We start from the raw sequence: 15,687 nt of genomic DNA, 5'->3' as shown, positions 1-15,687 counted from the left end.
TGCTTAGCCAATCCAACTCTTTGAAACCTCATGGACTGCATCATGCCAGGCTTCCCTCTCCTTCACCATTTTACTATGACAAACATAGCAATCACAAAATCTACAGATGTGTGTCCAGAGATAGGCCAGCCAGCCCCCCGTTTCCTAATACACCACTTGGAGTCGCAGTTGGGAAAAATAAGCAATGTGCAGGTAGGTATTTGTCAAATTACACATTTCTCTCCTATTCAGTGCAGTGCCTAGGGCCACCCCACACACCATGAAAGAGATCTGCATTTTGCCTGCCATCCACGTGGGGGTATTTTCATCTTGCTGGGGTCAGTGGCATTATTTGTCTGGAATTCTCAAAGATTTCATTCTTGACTTAATGAACAGCATATTCGATAGTGTGCAACAGGAAAAAACTGCCAAACCACAAAAGTCCCATGGAGAGCAAGCCCCCTTTGACAGGCGTGGCGGTATAGCCAGATGTGCACAGGGTTTGGAGTCTGATCTGCCACAGTATAAACTCTGATGGGATGCTTGACCTCTTTGACTATATTCACCTCCTGTGTAGTCTGGTAATAGTTCCCTCCCCGCTGAGCTGGAAAGACAAAATGAAACGATGTATGTGAAACGTGTGTCCATAGTTAACAGTCAGTGAATGGTAGCAATTACTAAGATCCCTTCACTTGCTCAGACACATCAAGAAAGAAATGATTTAAAGGACAAGAAAAGTGGATGATGAATTGTAGTTGGCAGATGAGAATTCAAAAAAACTGAGAAAGAGACTGAATTTAGAGTCAGAAAATCAGGAAAACCTCCCATATATACTTACAGGACATATGATCTTAGGCTAGTCACTTTATCTCTCGAACCCAGCTTCCTCTTCTGTAAAAACAAGATTTATCCCGAGCCACTAGAAAGCACTTTGTAAATTCTATGGTTCTATTCAATTGTTCAAAGTTTTACTATTATTACAATAGTAATAGTGGACAAAAAGTTCAAGAGCACGCGAATAACAGACTTACAGAGCTTTGACATACCTGTGGACAGACGGGAAGCAGTAGCTAAGGATTTGCCGCGTTGACATTCTGGAACTGGAGAGAGAGTGATTTGTTTTAGTCTCTCTTGACAGTTGGGAAGCTAGGAAAGCAGAATTAGAATTGCAACCAGTTGTAGGTTCTTCCAGAGGAGTGGCAGTCTGACCAAGATGGGGTAGAGGAAATTAAAGCATGCCTGTCTTGTGCTCTATTCAGAACTATTTCCTTAGATGTAACCATCACGATCTTTCATTTCAGAAGAAGCGCTTTCTATGATCCCAAGGCATCTTATGCCCTACACAGATTTAAGAAAGTCACATAGCAGAAGACAAGAGAAAAAAACTTGAACAGCAAAGAAATTTCTTGTCAGCCCCTTTAACCACATCAAACTGAAAAGTGGAATGGCAAAAAGCGAACCTTAAGTAAGTGTTAGTCGCTCAGTCGTGCCCGATTCTTTGCGACCCCATGGGCCTCAGCCCACCAGGTTCCTGTGTCCATGAGGTTTTCCAGGCAAGGATATTGGAGTGGGCTGCCATTTCCTTATCCAGGGCATCTTCCCCATCTTAGGTATACGCTAAGTGTATCAAAGTTCACCTCAGAGCTTACTTACGAACTTGTCTTCTTTGGAGATAACGTTATTCTTATAAAAGTTCCAAGGATCCACAAATCACTAGTCATACACCAGTCCCCCAACCAGCTTTGACAAATCCTGACACCCCCTAGCAAACCAGAGTGAGACTTGGGGTACTTTCAGAACAAGAATGACAAGCTGGGAGGAGCTGATGGTCCACCGGAGGGGCAGTCGAGGGCCATTAAACTTGGCTGGTCATTAATCTCCAGGAAATGCCCAGAGCCAAGGTCGGCATTGCTATTATAAACTAAAAATGAAAAGAAAAAAGAAAAGAAAGGCACATAGCTCTTTTTTATGGATGATACAGTTTCAATTGGCACATATTGAACATTTCTAGAGATTTAATTAAGCAATCAGATTGCTTGAGTGATCTCGATATTCAGTGCCTTTTATAGAGTTCTTTAATGACTATGCATAGAATTATTCTGGATACTTTATGGACCATAGCAAGTGAAGTTTTACGCCTTCCCAGGAATGCGATGAACCTCACCACCAAGACTGTAGCTTAAACAAAGGTTTTTGTTGCTGTTGTTGTTGTTTAGGGGGTTGGTGGTGGGGTTCTTAGACATGTGTCTAGGAAAATGCAACCAAAAGAATTAGTGTGAAGATTATTTACTTACACCAAAAAGCATTTGCCTTTGCCTCTAGGATCCATTTCACTGAAATGGTAGAACCATTGTGCAATGAGGCCAGGAGAGGCAGCAGACTTAATACTGTAACCGTCATTCATTTATTTTCAAGGGCACAGGGATATAAACAATATTTTCGGCATGAAGGGTATAACAATGAATAAAATCTATGAGATTCACATCTACACATAGGGCAGCCTAGCACGGTAATTAAGGGAGCTGACTTTGGAGCTGACTCATGTCACTTCATGTGCCGTATGCTCAGTCATGCCCAACTCCTTGCAACCCCATGGACTGTGGCCCACCAGGCTCCTTTATCCATAGGATTCTCCAGGCAAGAATACTGTAAAGTAATTAGCCTCCAACTAAGAAAAATTAATGGAAAAAAATAAAAATAAAAAAGAATACTGTATTTCCATACAAATTGTGAAATTATTTGTTCTAGTTCTGTGAAAAATACCGTTGGTAACTTGATAGGGATTGCATTGAATCTATAGATTGCTTTGGGTAGAATAGCCATTTTGATAATATTGATTCTTCCAATCCATGAGCACGGTATGTTTCTCCATCTGTTTGTGTCCTCTTTGATTTCTTTCATCAGTGTTTTATAGTTTTCTATGTATAGGTCTTTTGTTTCTTTAGGTAGATATACTCCTAAGTATTTTATTCTTTTTGTTGCAATGGTGAATGGTATTGTTTCCTTAATTTCTCTTTCTGTTTTTTCATTGTTAGTGTATAGGAATGCAAGGGATTTCTGTGTGTTAATTTTATATCCTGCAACTTTACTATATTCATTGATTAGCTCTAGTAATTTTCTGGAAGAGTCTTTAGGGTTTTCTATGTAGAGGATCATGTCATCTGCAAACAGCGAGAGTTTCACTTCTTCTTTTCCTATCTGGATTCCTTTTATGTCTTTTTCTGCTCTGATTGCTGTGGCCAAAACTTCCAACACTATGTTGAATAGTAGTGGTGAGAGTGGGCATCCTTGTCTTGTTCCTGATTTCAGAGGAAATGCTTTCAATTTTTCACCATTGAGGGTGATGCTTGCTGTGGGTTTGTCATATATAGCTTTTATTATGTTGAGGTATGTTCCTTCTATTCCTGCTTTCTGGAGAGTTTTAATCATAAATGAGTGTTGAATTTTGTCAAAGGCTTTCTCTGCATCTATTGAGATAATCAAATGGTTTTTATCTTTCAATTTGTTAATGTGGTGTATTACGTTGATTGATTTGCAGATATTAAAGAATCCTTGCATTCCTGGGATAAAGCCCACTTGGTCATGGTGTATGATTTTTTTAATATGTTGTTGGATTCTGTTTGCTAGAATTTTGTTAAGGATTTTTGCATCTATGTTCATCAGTGATATTGGCCTGTAGTTTTCTTTTTTTGTGGCATCTTTGTCTGGTTTTGGAATTAGGGTGATGGTGGCCTCATAGAATGAGTTTGGAAGTTTACCTTCTTCTGCAATTTTCTGGAAGAGTTTGAGTAAGATAGGTGTTAGCTCTTCTCTAAATTTTTGGTAGAATTCAGCTGTGAAGCCATCTGGTCCTGGGCTTTTGTTTGCTGGAAGATTTCTGATTACAGTTTCGATTTCCTTGCTTGTGATGACTCTGTTAAGATCTTCTATTTCTTCCTGGTTCAGTTTTGGAAAGTTATACTTTTCTAAGAATTTGTCCATTTCATCCAAGTTGTCCATTTTATTGGCATAGAGCTGCTGGTAGTAGTCTCTTATGATCCTTTGGATTTCAGTGTTGTCTGTTGTGATCTCACCCTTTTCATTTCTTATTTTGTTAATTTGGTTCTTCTCTCTTTGTTTCTTAATGAGTCTTGCTAATGGTTTGTCAATTTTGTTTATTTTTTCAAAAAACCAGCTTTTAGCTTTGTTGATTTTTGCTATGGTCTCTTTAGTTTCTTTCGCATTTATTTCTGCCCTAATTTTTAAGATTTCTTTCCTTCTGCTAACCCTGGGGTTCTTCATTTCTTCCTTCTCTAATTGATTTAGGTGTAGAGTTAGGTTATTTATTTGGCTTTTTTCTTGTTTCTTGATGTGTGCCTGTAATGCTATGAACCTTCCCCTTAGCACTGCTTTTACAGTGTCCCATAGGTTTTGGGTTGTTGTGTTTTCATTTTCATTTATTTCTATACATACTTTGATTTCTTTTTTGATTTCTTCTATGATTTGTTGGTTATTCAGAAGCGTGTTATTTATCCTCCATATGTTGGAATTTTTAACAATTTTTTTCCTGTAATTGAGATCTAATCTTACTGCACTGTGGTCAGAAAAGATGACTGGAATGATTTCAATTTTTTTGAATTTTCCAAGACCAGATTTATGGCCCAGGATGTGATCTATTCTGGAGAAGGTTCCGTGTGCACTTGAGAAAAAGGTGAAGTTGATTGTTTTGGGGTGAAATGTCCTATAGATATCAATTAGGTCTAGCTGGTCCATTGTATCGTTTAAGGTTTGTGTTTCCTTGTTGATTTTCTGTTTAGTTGATCTTGAGAAAGAAGAATGGAACTGGAGGAATCAACCTGCCTGACTTCAGACTCTACTACAAAGCCACAGTCATCAAGACAGTATGGTACTGGCACAAAGACAGAAATATAGATCAATGGAATAGAATAGAAAGCCCAGAGATAAATCCACGTACCTATGGACACCTCATCTTTGACAAAGGAGGCAAGGATATACAATGGAAAAAAGACTATCTCTTTAACAAGTGGTGCTGGGAAAACTGGTCAACCACTTGTAAAAGAATGAAACTAGAACACTTTCTAACACCATACACAAAAATAAACTCAAAATGGATTAAAGATCTAAATGTAAGACCAGAAACTATAAAACTCCTAGAGGAGAACATAGGCAAAACACTCTCCGACATAAATCACAGCAAGATCTTCTATGACCCACCACCCAGAATATTGGAAATAAAAGCAAAAATAAACAAATGGGACCTAATGAAAATTAAAAGCTTTTGCACAGCAAAGGAAACTATAAGTAAGGTGATAAGACAGCCCTCAGATTGGGAGAAAATAATAACAAATGAGGAAACAGACAAAGGATTAATCTCAAAAATATACAAGCAACTCCTGAAGCTCAATTCCAGAAAAATAAACGACCCAATCAAAAAATGGGCCAAAGAACTAAACAGACATTTCTCCAAAGAAGACATACAGATGGCTAACAAACACATGAAAAGATGCTCAACATCACTCATCATCAGAGAAATGCAAATCAAAACCACAATGAGGTACCATTACACGCCAGTCAGGATGGCTGCTATCCAAAAGTCTACAAGCAATAAATGCTGGAGAGGGTGTGGAGAAAAGGGAACCCTCTTACACTGTTGGTGGGAATGCAAACTAGTACAGCCACTATGGAAAACAGTGTGGAGATTTCTTAAAAAACTGGAAATAGAACTGCCATATGACCCAGCAATACCACTTCTAGGCATACACACTGAGGAATCCAGATCTGAAAGAGACATGTGCACCCCAATGTTCATTGCAGCACTGTTTATAATAGCCAGGACATGGAAGCAACCCAGATGCCCATCAGCAGATGAATGGATAAGGAAGCTGTGGTACATATACACCATGGAATATTACTCAGCTGTTAAAAAGAATTCATTTGAATCAGTTCTAATGAGATGGATGAAACTGGAGCCCATTATACAGAGTGAAGTAAGCCAGAAAGATAAAGAACATTACAGCATACTAACACATATATACGGAATTTAGATAGATGGTGGCGATAACCCTATATGCAAAACAGAAAAAGAGACACAGAAGTACAGAACAGACTTTTGACCTCTGGGGGAGAACGTGAGGGTGGGATGTTTTGAAAGAACAGCATGTATATTATCTATGGTGAAACGGACCACCAGCCCAGGTGGGATGCATGAGTCAGGTGCTCGGGCCTGGTGCACTGGGAGGACCCGGGGGAGTCGGGTGGGGAGGGCGGTGGGAGGGGGGATCGGGATGGGGAATACGTGTAACTATATGGCTGATTCATGTCAATGTATGACAAAACCCACTGAAATGTTGTGAAGTGATTGGCCTCCAACTAATAAAATAATATTAAAAAAAAAAAAAGAATACTGGAGTGGGTTGCCATTTCCTCCTCCAGGGGACCTTCCCGACCCAGGGATCAAACCCAGATCTCCTGTGTCTCCTTCATTGCAGTGGATTCTTACCCACTGAGCCATCGGGGAACGAGCTGGCTCCTTATCTTCACGTGTTCACTCACCAGCTATGAGGCACTGGGCAGAGTCTTTAACCTCTCTGTGCCTCAGTCTCGTAAGCTTTAAGACAGAACTAAAATAGTTCTTTCTTCAGTGAAGTCCTTGTAAAGACTTCACATAAACACACATGAAAGCACTTAGAATAACACACAGAAAGTAACATGAACTATGTCAGTAGCCTATCACGATGACATCCTGGGGTGCAGAAAGAAGACAAGATGCAAGGAAACAAATCAGTAAACAAGATATCTGTGAATAGAGATAAGTGGTAGCAAAAGTTACAACAATGCAATGTGACTGGTTCAGCCGTCCAGTCGTGTCCGACTCTTTGCAGCACGCCCCGTGGACTGCACACACCAGACTTCCCTGTCCTCCAGTGTGGTTGGAGTGGGCATAAATTTGTGGGGGTATTCTTCCCTGAGGCATGACATTTGTGACTAGCCCTGAATTAGTAGGGTCTCTCATGCTGGGATCTGGAGGAGGGCCATGCCCAGTGGCTAGAAGAGCAAGCCCAAAAGGCCATGGGACTGTTTAGAGTGAGTGAGAGAAGAAGACCAGGGTGGCTGGAATGTGGTAAGGGTCTGGAGAGTGACATAGATGAAGTGGAAGGAGTGACAGGGACCAACTCATACATGGCATCTAGACCAAGCTAAGGAGAGGAATCTGGTAACATACAAGGTATCGTCTGGGACCTCCATAGAAACTGTGTGCATATGTCCAGCCTTAGATGCACAGCTACTTCACTGTGAACAATTCCAACACATAAAGAGTTTGGGTTCCGTTTTTAATACATTGAAAATCACTGCAGTAGGTGGGAGGAGCAGATGTCTGATAATCAAGTTTTGTGCATTTAAAAGCTACCTCCAGGGGCTATGGGGAGAATGAGCTGAGTGTTGGCAGGGGTGGAGGAGGGGAGAAGAGTATTTCTGGCCCGTCTAGATTTGTGGATTGTGTGATACTGGTCCACTCAATCCATTTCAGTTCATTGAATTTAACTCACATTGACTGAGTAGCTATGGTGTTTGAAGTCTGTGTCAAGTGGGAGAAATACAGTTAAGGCCCCTGAACTAAAAATGCCTCGATTCAGTAGGGAGATTGACAATAAGAGTAATAAATGTACAAGTCCTGATGATTCTCTCCAAAGGAAAAAGAGTCAAATTAGGAAAGGAAGTCAAGAAAGGCTTCGGGAAAGAAATAGCACTAGAGGTGAACCTTGAAATGCAAACAAGTAGAAATGGAAACTCATTAGAGGTTGCAGAGTGAATGAGAAATGGAGGTGTGAACTCACCTGTTGAGTAGGGAACTGAAGATTGATGAATAGAGTTGAGACGGAGGCTACTCAGGAAGAGTGATAAATGGTTCACCTGGAGAGGTTGTTGTTTCTCAGTCACGTCCAACTCTTTGTGACCCCATGGACTGTAGCACGCCAGGCTTCCCTGTCCTTCACCATCTGCTAGAGTTTGCTCAAACTCATGACAACTGAATCAGTGATGCCATCCAACCATCTCATCCTCTGTCATCCTCTTCTCCTCCTGCCTTCAATCTTTCCAAGCATCAGGGTCTTCATAAGTTGGCTCTTCACATCGGGTGGCCGAAATATTGGAGCTTCAGCATCAGTCCTTCCAATGAATATTCAGGATTGATTTCCTTTAGGATTGACTGGTTTGATCTTGCTGTCCAAGGGACTCTCAAGAGTCTTCTCCAGCAGCACAGCTCAAAGGCATCAATTCTTCAGCGCTCAGCTCTCTTTATAGTCCAACTCTCACATCCATACATGACCACTGGAAAAACCATAGCTTTGACTAGATGGACCTTTGTTGGCAAAGTAATGTCTCTGCTTTTTAATAATGCTGTCTATGTTTGTCATAGCTTTTCTTCCAAGGAGCAACCGCCTTTTAATTTCATGGCTGCAATCACTGTCCGCAGTGATTTTGGAGCCCAAGAAAATAAAATCTGTCACTGTTACCACTGTTTCCCCATCTGCTTGCTGTGAGGTGATGAGACTGGATGCCATGATCTTAGTTTTCTGAATGTTGAGTTTAAAGCCAGATTTTTCACTCTCCTCTTTCATTCTCATCAATAGGTTCTTTAGTTCCTCTTCACTTTTTGCCATTGGGATGATGTTATCTGCGTGTCTGAGGATATTGATACTTTTCCTGGCACTCTTGATTCCAGTCTATGATCCACCCAGCCCAGAATGTCACATGATGTACTCTGAATGTAAGCTATATAAGCCTGGTGACAGTATACAGACTTGACGTACTCCTTTCCCAATTTGGGACCTGTCTGTTGTTCCATAACTGGTTCTAATTGTTGCTTCTTGATCTGCATACAGACTTCTCAGGAGACAGGTAAGGTGGTCTGGTAATCCCATCTCTTTAAGAATTTTCCACAGTTTGTTGTGATCCACACAGTAAAAAGTCTTTAGCGTAGTCAAAGCCCAAAGAGAAAAAGTAGCAATTGCTAGTAATTGTCCCAAATGAAGATAATTACTATTCACATATGAGTACATATGTCCCTATTATTTTGCAAAATATAGTTTAGCTATAATTGCATGGTAGTCCTAATATAGTGTTTAATCTGCTTTTTTTTTTTAATCCAACAATAGAGGAGCATGATTCCAGATGAAGGACCACATTTCAACTCTATCATTGCTTTTTATTTTGTTTCTGTTTTCAAGTTTTATTAAAGTATGGTTTATTTACAATATTGTATTAGTTTCTGCTGTACTGCAAAGTGAATCAATCACATCTGTACATATACATACACACACACATATGTCCACTCTCTTTTAGATTCTTTTCCCATATAGGTCATCACCGAGTATTGAGTAGAGTTCCCTGTGCTTCACAGCAGATCTTGTTAGTCATCTATTTTATATATAGCAATGTGTATGTGTCATTCCCAATCTCCCCATTTATCCCACCCCTTTACCCCCTGGTAACTATACATTTATTTTCTATATCTGTGACTCCTCTATTTCTGTTTTGTAAATAAGTGTATTTGGACCATTTTTTTTAGATTTTACATATAAGTGATATTATATGATATTAGTCTTTCTCTGTCTGACTTACTTCACTCAGCATGTCTTAGAGAATCTCTAGGTCCTTCTGTATTGCTGCAAATGGCACTATTTCATTATTTTTTATGGTTGGACATTACTGTTTTTTTGTTTTGTTTTTTTTAATTGGAATGTGACTTTCTGTCATATGGATAGCCACCATATATTCAAATCAACACCTATTCCTGGAAATACCAGTTATTTCCAGTTTTTGGTTTGTGTTTTTTCCAATTGCAATGCGTATGCTGCTGTTGCTGCTATTGTTTTGTCGCTAAGTCATATCCAGCTCTTTGCGACTCCATGGACTGTAGCCAGGCTCCTCTGTGCATGGGATTCTCCAGACAAGAACACTGGAGTGGGTTGCCATTTCCTTCTCCAAGGGATCTTCCCAACCCAGGAACCAAACCCAGGTCTATTTGAAGTATTGTTGTAACATAGAGTATGTAATTTTTTTTTAACTTTTAATACATGGAGTCCAAAATGTTGTCCCAAATTCATTCTGATCATCTGTGGTATGTCAACGTGTGTGACCAAGGAATGCCCAGATTAAACATCATCACTGGATGTGGCTGTGAGAGTGTTTCCAGATGAGACTGTCATTTGAATCAATGACTCAGTAAAGTGAATTACCCTCCCCAGTGTGTGCTGGCATCACCCAACACAGTGAGGGCCTAAATAGATCAGAAAGAAGAAAGAAGAAGTCCCTTTTTTTTTTCCCCTTGCCTCACTTTATAAGCTGGGACATTTCATTTCATTTTCTCCAGGCCTTGGAAAGAGATTTATACTATCATCTCCCCCAATATGTGTAGATATAAATATAGATATGGGCATAGGTATACACCACTATATATAGGTGTATATGTGTATATATGACGCAGAGGATGAGATGATTAGATAAAATCACCAACTCAATGGACGTGAATCTGAGATATCTGCAGGAGACAGTGAAGGACAGAAGAGCCTGGTAAGCTGCAGTCCATGGGGTAGCAAACAATCAGACATGACTGAGTGACTGAACAACAATATATGTGATTCATTCTTTGTTTCTAGATGTCTGTGAGTTAAAGCGTGGTCTCCAAAAAGATACATTCATACTGACCCTCACTGAACGTGACTTGATTTCAAATGGAACCTTTGCAGAGGTGATTAAGTGAAAGATTTGACATAAGGTCATGCTGGATAATGGCAAGCCCTGAACCCAAAGACAAGTGTCCTTACAGGAGCAAAGAGAGAGGAGACAAACCGGAAGAGAATACACTTCGCAGAAGGTCATGTGAAGTCAGAAACAGAAATGGGAGTTTGGCAGCTACAACCCAAGGAACCCCTGGAGCCGCCAACAAGCTAGAGGAAGAAAGAAGGATTAATTTAAGACAATACATTTCTATTGTTTTAAGCCACTAAATTTCTGGTAACTAGCTACAGCAGCCACATGAAACTATATGCAGCCCTACGAAGGAGTCCTGTTCTGGTTCCCTCTCCCAGTCACTGGGAAATATTCCTTACAGGTAAGTGTCCCAGGGGCTGGCAGTCCACCTCCTTGCTGCTGCTGCTGCTGCTAAGTCGCTTCAGTCGTGTGCGACCCCATAGATGGCAGCCCACCAGGCTCCCGCATCCCTGGGATTCTCCAGGCAAGAATACTGGAGTGGGTCGCCATTTCCTTCTCCAATGCATGAAAGTGAAAAGTGGAAGTATCTGATCTCAGTCGTATCTGACTCCTAGCGATCCCATGGACTGCAGCCTACCAGGCCCCTCTGTCCATGGGATTTTCCAGGCAGGAGTACTGGAGTGGGGTGCCATTGCCTTCATTAAAGAAACATTTATTGAGCACCTACAATATGGCAGGCTTTCTTATAGGTTCTATGTACAAGTGTGATCAGTCACTTCAGTGGTGTCCAACTCCTTGTGACCCCGTGAACTGTAGCCCACCAGGCTCCTCTGCCCATAGAATTTTCCAGGCAAGAAAAATGGAGTGGGTAGCCATGCCCTCCTCCATGGGATCTTCTTGATCCATGGATCAAACCTGTGTCTCCTGCATCACAGGCAGATTACCCTCTGAGCCACCTGGGAAGCCCCCTCTAGGCTCTAGATGAAAACAAAAGTAAGAAGACATGGTCCTTGCTTTTGAGAGGCAAACATTAGATGAACACCTACCAGCTCTCCATAGTGTTACTACAGGTTCATTGAGTCCAAGTAGAAGGCTTGGACTTTACACAGTGGATGATGGAGCTCTTAGAAAGTTTCAGATGACTATTACCCACATCTCCGTCTCCTCTGATACTGGGCACCTTTCCTGTCATCTCTTCTAGGGCCAACCTGGACATCTCCCTCTGGACCCCTGCGAGCCCCCCAGCTCTACACCTGCTGGCTATGGCTTTCCCATATGACCATGTATAACATCCCTCCATCATCATTGCCCCAGAGTAAATATCTTGTCTCAGCTCCTAGCTTCACCTGATCGCTCAGTGGGGCCAAGGTGGAGCTATGTTAATTAAATTTTTTCATTCAGTCAAGAATCATTTACTCAGTATCTATTATTTTCCAGCCCCTGGTTGTTCAAAAATGAGTTAAATAAAGTCTTCACCCTTAAGATATTTACCAGCTATATTAGCCTGCTAGGGCTGCCGTTACAAAATACCACGAGTGCGGCCTAAACAACAAACGTTTATTTTCTCACAATTCTGGAGGCTGAACTTCCAAGACCAAGGTGTCAGCATGGTTGGTGTTTGATGAGGCTTCTCTACTTAGGTTGTGGGAAGCAGCCTTCTTACTGTGTCTTCATGCTTTTCCTGGGTGAGTGCATGCTCATGGTGCCTCTTCCTGTCCTTTTAAGGACACCGATGCTGTTGGATCAGGACTCTACCCTTATGATGTCACTTAACCTTAATTAGCTCCTTCAAGGCCCTCTTTCCATATTCAATCATTCTATGGGTTAGATTTTCAACATACAGATTTGGGGGAGGACCCAATACTGTCTCTAAGACCATCTAAGTGAAAAAGTAAAATGCAGACAGACAATTGTCATAGTGTGGCACAAATCCTATAAAAGTATTTGGTATTTCTCAGAGTAGAGCTTCTAGCCAGTCTAGGTGGCTTTTCAAAGAAAAGAGGGAGGGATTCAAGTGGATGAGATGAGGCAGGGAATCCAGGCAAAGAGGACAGTCTTTATAGGACCTGAACAAAAAATAGTGTTATCCACTGGGAAGAGTGCTGAAATACAAAGAGATGGTTGGGGTATCATGGACTGGGGAGTCATGCTGTGACCTCATGGACTTGGGAGTCATGCTGTGACCTCATGAAAACTCCTGTCCCTCTGTCCTCTCCATCACTGTCTTGTTTCCCAGATTACAGTCACCACACCCTCCCTCCTCACCCCAATCAAAAGATTAAATCCTGAATCTCACTCCTAGAAATATTTAAAATACAATCTATAACACTTTACAGTTTGCAAAGGCACCTTCACCATGTCATTTACCCTTTAAAACTGACCAATGGAAGAGAACAAATAGTATTATATCCATGTACATGATGAAACCAAGATTCTAACAATAATAAAAATATTAATAATAACAACTGCCTTGGCCGAGGTCAGAGGGCTGTGTTGGAGTTACTGTATAGCTGAAATTCAGGGGGTCTGCCTGCCGATCCAGTTTCTCTTTTCAACGCTACTTGTATCTTTCTCTGCTCTTTACCTCATAGTATGTCACATTTCTCTAGTAATGCATCTACATTTTGACAGAGCTTTTTGGAAGTGATGTGTTAACCAACAGAAGAAACTCCCCAAGTGGGAATGCTGGGCCCGGCAAGATTTTTTTTTGGCCAGGCAGGCCTGTCAAAGTCCATCGAATCACACATGGGCCTCACAAAGGCCAACCCAGAGTGAAGCCCTTGGGGATAGTTTGCCAAAAGGAGCGAATTAAAGCACTTCCAAGTCAGGAAATGCCAGGCTAGACTTTTCTGTGGTGTTAACTTACTGGCCCAAAGCAGACCAAACAGTAATTTACCTACAGCCTGGCTCGTTACCCACAATCCTTCACTGGACCTTTATCAGTGTTGCCAAGGCAACGACTGTCACCACCATGGTCATTTTTAGTTTCAAATACAAACTTCCTATGGACTTGGCTGAAAGTCTGAGGCAGCAAAACTTCAAGTCACTGAAATGTGGTAGGAATAAGTTCTTTAAGTTTCCAATAAATCTGACACGTGGAGTCCTTTGAAAAATGTTGCCATTTTGGATGGATGTGTCTTTCAAATTCTTTCTGTGTCTCTGTCTTCTTGTGTGATCCATGGAGTCTAATTTACCTGACGCTTTTCTGGGTGACTCAGGTGCCCGTGGCCTTTCCAATACACACATCTGACTCCAAGATAAAATCTAAGCTCATCTAGCTTGGGAAGATGCCTTCACTGTTCCCCCTAACCTACCTTTCTGAGCTCATGTTCTCTTTCTGCAGACCCTGTAATCCAGCAATATGGAAGCAGTCATTATTTTTAGAACATTCATAGGACACACCATGTCCTATCTCATCATTGAGTACTTATATATAGAATGGCTCTTATGAGCCCTTCACTCTTTTCTCTGCTTACAAAATTTTATTCAGCCTTGACTGTCAAGCTGGTCTGCCACCTCCTACGTGAAACCTACTTCAAACCTCGGAAAACCTCTCCCTTGCCATAATCCCAGAGTACTTTGCACAAACCCCTTTATCACAAGTATTCATGAATCTGACTCCCTCACTTCATCTTTGTACTACAGTGTCTACTTAGCACAGCCTTGGCCTAACATAGGTGCTAAATACACAGTTATCATTGTGACCAAATAAACAAGGACGGAAATGGCAACCCACTCCGGTATTTTTGCCTAGAGAGTCCCATGGACAAAGGAGCCTAGCGGGCTGCAGTTCATGGGGTTGCAAAGAGTCGGACACGACTCAGCAACTAATACTATACTGTACTATACTAAACTCTTATTCATAAATGTCATTTACTTGGTGTTTACTATGTGCCTGAGACTTCCGGTGTATATCTCACTTAATTATTATAACAATCCAGTAAGTTCAGAGCTTGAAATCAACTCCGTTCTCCTGTCTTCCAAATCCAGGCATTTCCTTTATGCTCCACAGCACAGCACATTCTGAACAAATCAACATTCTAAACCAAGAACAGACTGGGTGTTAATCAATTGGAGAGTGATGTGTGGCCTTAATGCCTCGCTGCTGCTGATGGTAAAGGCACAGAGTGGGTTGAATGAGACCAGGAGCAAGGGTTTGGATAGATAGTGGGGTCTGGGCAGGAAGTAGAGGTCAGAAGGCAATATGGAGGGTCAGAGGAGAGAGCTGCTCCCGGAAAAGGCAAGCAAGTATTAAAAATCCATCATTCAGAGACATACTTGTGGGTGCCACAGGGAAAGTGGTGGGGGCGGCATGGATTGGGGGGTTTGGGATTAGCAGACACAAATTAGTATATATAAAATGGATAAACAATGAGGTCTTACTCTATAGCACAGGGAACTGTATTCAATATCTTGATAAAGCATAACAGAAAAGAATATGAAATATATATATATATATATATATATATATATATATATATGTATAATATTGGGGGCTTCCCTGGTGGCTCAGAGGTTAAAGCGTCTGCCTGGAATGCAGGAGAACCGGGTTCGATCCCTGGGTTGGGAAGATCCCCTGGAGAAGGAAACGGCAACCCACTCCAGTACTCTTGCCTGGAAAATCCCATGGAGGGAGGAGCCAGGTAGGCTACAGTCCATGGGGTCCCAGAGAATTGGATACGACTGAGCAGCTTCACTTCATGTATAACTAAATCACTTTGCTGTATAGGAGAAATTAACAGAACATGGCAAATCAGCTATACGTCAATAAAATAATTTTTTAAAAAATATCTAGAACTTAGAGAACAGACTTATGGTTGCCATGAAGGAAAGGGGTAGGGGAGGGATGGATTGAGAGTCTGGGATCAGCACACACAAACTCCTATATATAAAATGGATAAGCAGCAAGTTCCTATTGTATAGCACAGGGAACTATATTTAATATCCTGCAATAAGCCATAGTGGAAAAGAATATGAAAAAGAATGTGGATGTAT

At 41.3% G+C, this 15,687-nt stretch overlaps 1 non-coding gene across 1 annotated transcript; it reads left to right on the top strand.

Moving 5' to 3' along the window:
- Positions 1 to 15,190: 15,190 nt before the first annotated feature.
- On the top strand, positions 15,191 to 15,262 carry TRNAS-GGA (transfer RNA serine (anticodon GGA)). The gene has a single exon. It is a non-coding gene; the product is annotated as a tRNA-Ser (tRNA).
- The last annotated feature ends 425 nt before the right edge of the window (positions 15,263 to 15,687 follow it).

The sequence above is a fragment of the Muntiacus reevesi genome, chromosome 22 (genome assembly GCF_963930625.1).
Source record: "Muntiacus reevesi chromosome 22, mMunRee1.1, whole genome shotgun sequence".
NCBI classification, from domain to species: domain Eukaryota; kingdom Metazoa; phylum Chordata; class Mammalia; order Artiodactyla; family Cervidae; genus Muntiacus; species Muntiacus reevesi.
This window is presented reverse-complemented; position numbering and strand designations above follow the sequence as displayed.